This window comes from Lygodium microphyllum, chromosome 16 (genome assembly GCF_053477565.2).
Source record: "Lygodium microphyllum isolate KBCC chromosome 16, Lygodium_microphyllum_v1.1.10, whole genome shotgun sequence".
Lineage (NCBI taxonomy): Eukaryota > Viridiplantae > Streptophyta > Polypodiopsida > Schizaeales > Lygodiaceae > Lygodium > Lygodium microphyllum.
In genome coordinates, this window is record NC_141150.1 from 36,296,628 (window position 1) to 36,305,610 (window position 8,983).

The following is an 8,983-nucleotide window of genomic DNA, read 5'->3' on the forward strand; positions in this document are numbered from 1 at the left end:
GTGGTGCTCTTCTTGTGCTAATGTTATGAGTGAATGGGGCTCTGTATAAGTTGAGCCATCCTCTTGTAGACTCTTTTGGTCCACCTCCTCGCAACAAGTGGTGTCAAATACCCGTCGTACTCGAGGATCGATAGGCAGAACTTGCCTCCATGGACTGCGAGAATCTAAGGCAGCATAGAAGAAAGCATGCTCACAATGTGTCGGTAATATGTATGGTTTCCGTGTTGTCCATAATGGCTTTGAAGAGTCAACTAGCCAAAACCCAAAGGGCTCTTATCTCATTGTGGCTCCAGTCCATTTGTACTCTCAGCACGAAACCAGTCAACCTTCAACACAACCTTTTAACATACAAGATTTGCAACATTTTAGAAGGAAGTCTAAAGCAAAGATTGTCAACGTACTATTGTTGATAGAAATTACCCTCTTGCAAATATGGTAGCCGAGCTCATAAATACCGACTATGGCTCCCACATAGTCGAGCTCCTCTTCAATAAGATTTGTGTCTCGTGTGCTTACACATGATTGTTGGCTAAAATAAGAGATAATGCTAGAATCTTGGGTCTGATGGAGTGGATCAATTCCATTGACTCGAAGATGTTGACCACATGCCCACATATTGTTGTACCCGTGTACCCAAATTGCTAGAATGAAATATGTAAAATTTAAGTTACATCACTAAGATTACATACAACTCAATGTAGGTACATGAAAGAAAGGTTACCTCTCTATCACAACCCAATTCAATCTCTCTTTGCTCATCATCACAGATGTCTTCCCCTTCCATTATTCTATCTCTAATATAGTGGGATAACCATGAAAGAATTGAGGGAGTTTTTGTCTTGCTAGATTTCTTACCTTCTCGTCTTCTTTCTACATTGCAAACTACTTCACAATACTCTTCAACAAATTTATCCCTACATTGTGAGTTGTGAATAACAAATGTGGACAAGTTTGTACGTTCCTCATATGAGACCTTGAAAGGAATGCCCTTACCACATAATACCTCATCTGATAGTGTAGTGGGCTCATCCACTGTCCATCTACGAGGAGCATCCTCATCAATATGCTCAAGGTACTCGGCAAGGTAGTACATGCACTCTTCAAGCAACCATCCCTCCAACATTGATCCCTTTGGACTGGTTCTTTGGCAAACAAGCCCCTTCATGACTCCCATGAACCTCTCTACCCAAAGCATCCAATGAGTGCTAACAACACCTACAATCTCTATCTCATCCACTAAATGGATTAGTACATGGACTTGAATGTCAAAAAAAGATGTTGATAGCTCCTTCTCCATCAGGCAAAGGAGCCCAATGCATTCCCTTTTCTTTTGTGCTATTGACAACACATCTATCTTCCTAGATGTGATCTAAGTGAAATCCCATTCCAAGCATAGATATAGGCATTTGAAAAGTGTTGATGTACCTTGCGAGTTTTCCCAAGTGGTAGATAATGTCACAAACATCACTCGTTAGACAACCATAGATGACAAGAGGGAGGACATGCTACATATGTCCATTTTACAATAAAGTCAAACGACTAATCAAGTCAACAACGAGCTATGGACCAAAAAAAGTAAGAGTTTCCTTGATGAAATTATGCCAATCATGTGTTTTCAAGTTGGAAAGACTCGTGTCATCCATAATAAATATGTTTTGCAATGATGCACCATATCCTATGGATGTTTGAATAGACCATATCCACAGATTGATCGTTGAAATCTCCATGGGTGTTAACACCCATGGTGCATGTGCATACTCTTTTCCTCCTATCTCTTCATCAACTCAAGGCCATAAAGCACAATTGCAATTTTTCTCCTTTAAGTTGTGTTGAGAATGTAAGCTTTGGTGTTTGCGGGTGTGTATATGTGAAAGCACTCTTATGTGCTTAAGATTGTATGATGGTGCATGAATATGGATGAGAGATGTGAAGTGTGCCACATAGGGCACACATGTAAAGTGTGGGTTGTATGGTGTCACATGGGGACACACATGGCAAGTGTGAGGGATCATTGATGGAGTATCTCCTCCTTTATATATGTAACCTATATATGCAATGAAATAGAAGAGGACATTTGTTGAGTGTGCATATTGTTTGCCTTCTCTTTGTAGCCATGGAGTTCCTTGTCTATTACAATCCTCCGTGATAGTGTATCAATCATTTTGTACACACCATGATCAACCCCACATTCATTTTCTTGGCATGGTATCAAAGCCGTCGTTAGGGCTCTTGACCATGGTGCTTTTTTTAAATGTATGTAGCCTATATCATTCTATGCCCTTAGTATATTTTAGCCATTCCTTTCTTAAAAATTGTGCACACTCATTATCATTATGATAGCAAATGAGGGAGTTGAAAAATTTTTAGGATTATGAAGAGGCCATCAACATCAAATGAAGGATCTTTGTATAATGGAAGCTGGAAATGGAGTTTTTCAGTACAAGTCATGGAGCCGTTGTCAACAAAGAAGCTGTTAATAGAAGGCAAAGGTATTTACTTGTTTTTTTTCTCTGGTTACTATTTTTGAGCATGGAAAAATGCTCAAATAAGAGAAAGGTTGTTGTTTGTGGACATTGTTGTCCTATTGGCTCTTGCTATTGAGCAAGAAGTATGTAAAGATGCATATACTTGCTATCATTGGTATGGCAAGTGGTGTTGGGTTGGTTGCAATCCAAGTTGGAACATGCTGGTTGAGGCATGTCTCATATGTACACTCAAGGATGAGTATGTGGAGTGGAAGCAAGGAACGCTTTTACACATTGGTACCTTGAAGGCTTCTCAAGAAGAGAAGCATGTGAAAGGAAACCTTGAAAGTGTATGTCAAAATAGAGAATGGAGACCTACAACCATGGCGAAAAAGATTGTACTTGTGGAGATAAAAGAGAATTACTTGCATCAAATTCATCTCCTCTGATCGAAACTCCACCGACGGCAAACCAAAAGGCTCCCTCCGGTCTGCCATCGCGTAGATCTTCGGTCGACAAGCAGCATGGTAATCCTGCTTTACAAGGGAAAAGAATGCATATCACCTGCGAAAACCTAATGGACCCGATCCAAAGGGGCTAAGGGTTTCCCACAGATAAAAGCCAACTGCATGTGTGTTAAGTGTGTGCCTATCTCTCTCTGTGTGCCTCTTTCACAATGAGACTACAGCGGATCCAGCGAAAGCAAAAGGCGACCTGCTCAGATGTATCCAAATCACGGAAGACGAATTGAATTGGGACAGGTCAAATGGACCCTGCACGCCTGTATGTGCAAAAGGGGGATGAGAGGAAGCTATTTAGAGCCCAGAATTGAGAGAGAGAGAGAAGAAAAAGCAGTGCGGGCAGAAGAAGAAGAAGCAAGGGAGAGAGAGAGAGACTCATGTTTTCTCTTTTCCAAGGAGAGAAGAAGTAGCAGAAGAAGAAGATAGCGTCAAGGAAATGATCCCCTTGGGATGAGGATGCAACATGTGTGTCAAGATGACAATATAGCTCTAACACAAAGAGAGATGCCGATACCAACTTGTATAATGGCATATTAGCCCTGCGTGAGGTTGAGTCGTAGACTGCACCTTGCTACAATAGCCTACACCTATGGCATTGCCACCATTGCCCAGTCTGTATGAGACAACAAGGCCTAGCTTGAAGAGCAGCTCCTCTGCCAACATGGCGACCTAATGCTCTATAGATTACCCATTGCCTCCGCAAGCAACTTCAATGAGGTCATGGAGGCTCTGGGCTACGAGGAGCCTCTTGTCCTGCTCTTACATGAACATCGATGGATGTGTCTTCATGTCAAATGAATCTCCACCCAATCAAAAAATTCTCTAACGGAGATAAGAAGATGGAAAAAGAAGACGAGTCACAACCACATGTGGCATATGCCTATTATCCAAACCTTTTAAGATTGGCTATATAAAGCTTCTAATTCACACAACAAAAGTGAAACCATAAAATTTGCAAATGTCTTCATGATTCACATTTATGTCACTGTACTCGAGATTTTGTATTCACCCATCGCATTAGGGTATTCCTACCCGAGCCGCATAGAGCTCAAAAGTGATTGGTTTCATACATATAAATCTCAACATGTAAGTTTGCACAAGAATTGGCTTGTGTGAGGGGTTCCCTGCTCGAGATTGAGATCTCAAAAGGAATTTGTGAGTGCGTGGTGTAAAGCGTGCACATGATTGTTGCACCTTGAGGTTTGTCATACCTTTCCCGAACATCTAGGATTCTTCAAAATGGATGGGGTAAATTCACCCGAGAAAGTGGTGGTCAAACGAACATTGTACACGCACATAAAACATGCATATGGTGGACTAGATGTGTCTAGTCATGTAAACACTCCAATATAGCATTGATGGGGAGTGTTGAGAGGTAGCGAGTATGGTCATGCAATGCTACATTGGATGGGTGATAAGGTAAAGTAAACACCTTGCTTAAGAGGTGGTGTTGAGAATGTAAGCTTTGGTGTTTGCGGGTGCGTATATGTGAAAGCACTCTTATGTGCTTAAGATTGTATGGTGCATGAATATGGATGAGAGTGTGGAGTAAAGTGTGCCACATAGGGCAAACATGTAAAGTGTGGGTTGTATGGTGTCACATGGGGACACACATGGAAAGTGTGAGGGATCATTGATGGATTATCTCCTCCTTTATATATGTAACCTGTGTATGCAATGAAATAGAAGAGAACATTTGTTGAGTGTGCATATTGTTTGCCTTCTCTTTGTAGCTATGGAGTTCCTTGTCTATTACAATCCTCCGTGATAGTTTATCAATCATTTTGTACACACCATGATCAACCCCACATTCCTTTTCTTGACAAGTTGTTTCTGGCTTGCTCCATGTCCTTCAAACCAATGAGATATTTCCATAAAGAATGTCCTACATTCTTAAATATATGCATAGGATCAAGAAGATGATAAATCTTCAGATCCTTCCAATAGTCTAGACGAAACCATATAGAGAGAGGGAGCTAGAGAACTTTTTCCTAGACCACATTCATCATCTTCATTGCTTGCAAGCTTTGACTGTGGACGGATGATAGGTCCTTCCATCCACTTTTTGTACCAATCTATAGGCGTCATCGGTACTAGACATCGGCCACTCTCAACCTTTCCATTGAAGTGTCTAGCTTGTGTCTTTTGAGGTAGTAGTGAGTGATCTTTAAGCAAGAGTCGTCTTTTCCAAAGATATATTTTCTTATTGAGATGCTTACTATACGTAGATTTCAACCAATCACCGCATAGGGGACAAGCTTTATAACCCTTGGTTAAACACCCTGCATCCATAGTAAAACATTCAGCATGAGCATGAAAGATTAAATTGAAATGAAAATACTCCCACATGTGCTACTTAAATCACAATCGAATACCTGAAAAAAATCTATAGCCAGAAAAGTCGTGTATAGTCCATGCTAGAATTCCTCGAACTTGAAACCTTCTTTGGTTGTCTTTTTTTGACACGTCATGCACATCTATGCCTCTCCATAACTCTAGGAGATCATCAATAAGAGGAGCCAAATAAACGTTAAGGTCTTCGACTTGACATCTTCCTGGGATTATGAGGGACAGAATTAGGTGTTGTTTCTTTAAAAAAATAAATGGTGGAAATTTGTAGTTCACAAGAACTACTAGCAAGTGGACCATTTACTTGAATGCATGGAGAAAGGATTCACACCATCCAATCCAACACCCATCTTAATGTGTCGTGGCTCTTGTTCGAATTATGGCCCCTTTGAATTGATATGCCTGATGACAAGACAGTCGCAGGGAATGCACATAATCCCATCTATACTTATGTTCTTTGCTCCCCAATCCATAAGTCTTGCTAACTCTGGCGTCCAAAATATATGTTCTATATAGGGAGCCAATGGAAAATGTCGAAGCACCTTGCGAGGGATCTTTCCACTTGCATCTTTGTAATGTGATGTTTCACATTTTGGGCATCTCTCCTCATTCTCGTATTTGCCTCTATATAAAATACAATCGTTGGGACATGCATGAATCGTATTGTAGTCGAATCCAAGCTTGGTGATCATCTTCTTCGCCTCGTCTCTTGACGTAGGAAGGACATTGTTTCTAGGTAAAAAAATTTGTGATAGTAGCCTATGGCATTTCAAGCACACATAATTCTTAGATTTTGTTAAATAACACACTCAACATTGGCATGGTAGAAGTAGCTTACTTTAATAGTGTTGAAACGGATGTGTTACTCCAAGCATAACGACTTTGGACGTTCAAGATAAGTAAAGTTGCATTTAATCGTGACAATTTTGAGCCTTTATAGATTTGTTAAAGTCTTCGTGCACTTTTTCAAATCTGTGTCATAAAGTTTCTTCAAACTGTCATAACTTTTTGGATCACTCTTGCGAAGGAGTCTTATGTACTCATTTGGCATTTGAGCGGTGCCATGCGAAGGTAGACACACATCATTCTCTATATCATAGGCTAGAACCTATCACATCATTCTCTATATTCATCATTAAGCAAGGAGACATTCTAATTAGACAAAGATCTCGTTATTATCAAATATACATGTAAAGATTGAGAAAGCTGAAAAAAATAAAGAACACAATTCATGCTTCCATATATAGAGAGTTGAATGAGTATACATAGAAAGGGATGATTTAAGGAAAAGGACCATCCTAAGAGAAGCAAATCATCTAAACTTCAATCCAAAGGTGGAGATGCTCTTGCAGGTATGCAAAATCCATAGTTCGCCAATAGTTCATCACTGGCACACAATGATCTAATGGCATTGACAAGAATATATCTTGGAACATCTCTACTCATGTATATAACCATTTTCACATTCCACAAATGTGCAATTGGTTCTTGCGCTTCTTCCTCAATTGCTATTAATTAGACATGCTATGTTTCCTTGTGTGTATGGTCTCCCATCTACATAAAGTCTATGTCCTTGAGCATGAGTGATTCCTCTATTTGAAAGAGAGGCTACATTGAGGCACATACCATAAGTGCTCATGCTCAAAGTATATTGCACTAGTTGGTGCCATGGACCCCATCCATATATGGGTCCACAAAAGCACATAAGTGTCACCTCTGAATTGGGTGGAACTTGTAGGTCTTGTGCAATGAAGAGGCCACATCCTCCATCTGGAATACTAGAAGGAGCTATCATGTAGCGAGTGCCCCAAAAGCTAAAAGTCTCTCCATCTCTAGGAAGTTATCCTCCTTGCCATCCTCTATAGAGCCTGTGATTGCACGTCTGTACAAGAGATCGTAGATGATCATGCAATGCATAATCACAAGACATCTTGCTCTCAAGGCTAGGATGTAGGGGCTGTCGCAAGATATCAAGTTGCAACTGTTGGATCGCCTAACCAAGCTGTGTACGAGAATGACGAGCATCTTGGCCATAGATGTCATCTTCACCATCAAATGAAGTTGCATATTCCTACATGTGTAATGTGATGTTGATTACTAATATATACCTTCAACAAAAATGAAAATAATGTAAATAGTATGTAAAGAACACTAACCATAAGCCGATGTCGTTGTGTTGGCACTGGTGCATGAACAAAAACACCATATTCTGACTCATGGGAATGACACTGGCATCATGGCCTTCGATACGAGCCTCAACATCTATCACACCAACTTAGAATTTTCTCCTCCTCATAATAAGATGAAGACTCTAATTCATGTGAAGGAGCACTCTCTAGAATTATGAATGCCGCATGACCACCATGACTATAATACGGAGGTGATGGTGTACGAGAGGAATCTAAATCTGTATAAATAGAAATAAAAGAGATTAGACTTGGTGCTAATCTTTTTTATTCATTGACTCACAAATAGAGCATGCATGCTAGTGTGATAAATATAAAATTGAAATAGTATATTGACACTCTTTTTTCAAACACAACTAGGAGGTATGCACATGATCCCAGCAACAAGAGGCCTACTGGATTTCTTGAGGAGTCATGGACGTACTTTCATCGGGAGTACCGTTTACGAGTGACATTTCCACAGCAAAGAGTACATTTTTTAATCGCTTGATTGAAGTATTTTGACTTCACCATTCCTATAGAGTAAAATTTTATAATATAATTTGTCCTTTGATTTCAATGAACTAATATAGAAGGCAGCAGCGGCGGCTAGAGACTTGAGCGGACATACATCTCACTTGGGTCGCATGGGGAGAGATGGTTTTGTTGCTACCTTTGTAAGTATATGCCATAGGTTTTTATTTTTTATGTAATTAGAAGCATAGAAGAAAGTAAAATAACCAAAATAATCTAACTTTGTATTTGTTTTTGAACAAACCAAAGATTATAGTCATCCCCCGATGATGGTAGCAAAGATTCAAAGAGCAACTTCTAAGGGGTATAGAGCCCTTCAAAGGAGGATTCCTCCAGCATGCCCTTTTTTGATTATCCATTCTATTAACTTTAGATATTTTTCAAGTATTTTTTTAATGGTTCAATTTGTTAATTGTGTCAATACTTGATCTTTATTGATGCAGGAGATTCATGGTGAGCCAGATATGGATGTTGAACGCCCGAGAGGAGACGAAGGGCAGGAGGATAGATGAGGACCCAAGTTGCTGTAGCGCAAGTATCTTCAGAGACACCGAGGCCCCATGGAGATGCAGAGAGCACATCGGATAGCGGAGCCGATCACTATCTCCCCTCTCCCACACTTTCCCATATACTTGACTAGACTCATGTAACACATTCCATGGCATACCCAGGACATTGTATATATATTGATTTATATATATCTAATTAGTTTTGGTCTTATGAATCATTTCATGTTTGATAAAGTGTTTTTTTAAGTTTTGTGAATCGTCTCATGTTTGATTTTTAAAAAAAATTAAATCCCTAATTAGTAGAGAAAAAAGAAAGTATGTATCGTGATCCATGTTGTGTCTTGCATAAGTGATCAATGTATGTATCATTCTGTATGAGAGCAGGTCTTATACTCCACATTGCATTTGCATGCATACGAGAGAGAGAGAGAGAGAGAGAG

At 39.8% G+C, this 8,983-nt stretch overlaps 1 long non-coding RNA gene across 2 annotated transcripts; it reads left to right on the plus strand.

Moving 5' to 3' along the window:
• Positions 1-2,093: 2,093 nt before the first annotated feature.
• LOC148022701 (uncharacterized) lies at positions 2,094-8,642 on the plus strand. Of its 2 annotated transcripts, XR_015693483.1 has the most exons (3): positions 8,094-8,177; positions 8,284-8,338; positions 8,478-8,642. It is a non-coding gene; the product is annotated as an uncharacterized LOC148022701 (long non-coding RNA). The 2 variants fall into 2 exon arrangements; XR_015693482.1 differs by lacking the exons at positions 8,094-8,177; positions 8,284-8,338 and adding an exon at positions 2,094-2,489.
• Positions 8,643-8,983: the final 341 nt, after the last annotated feature.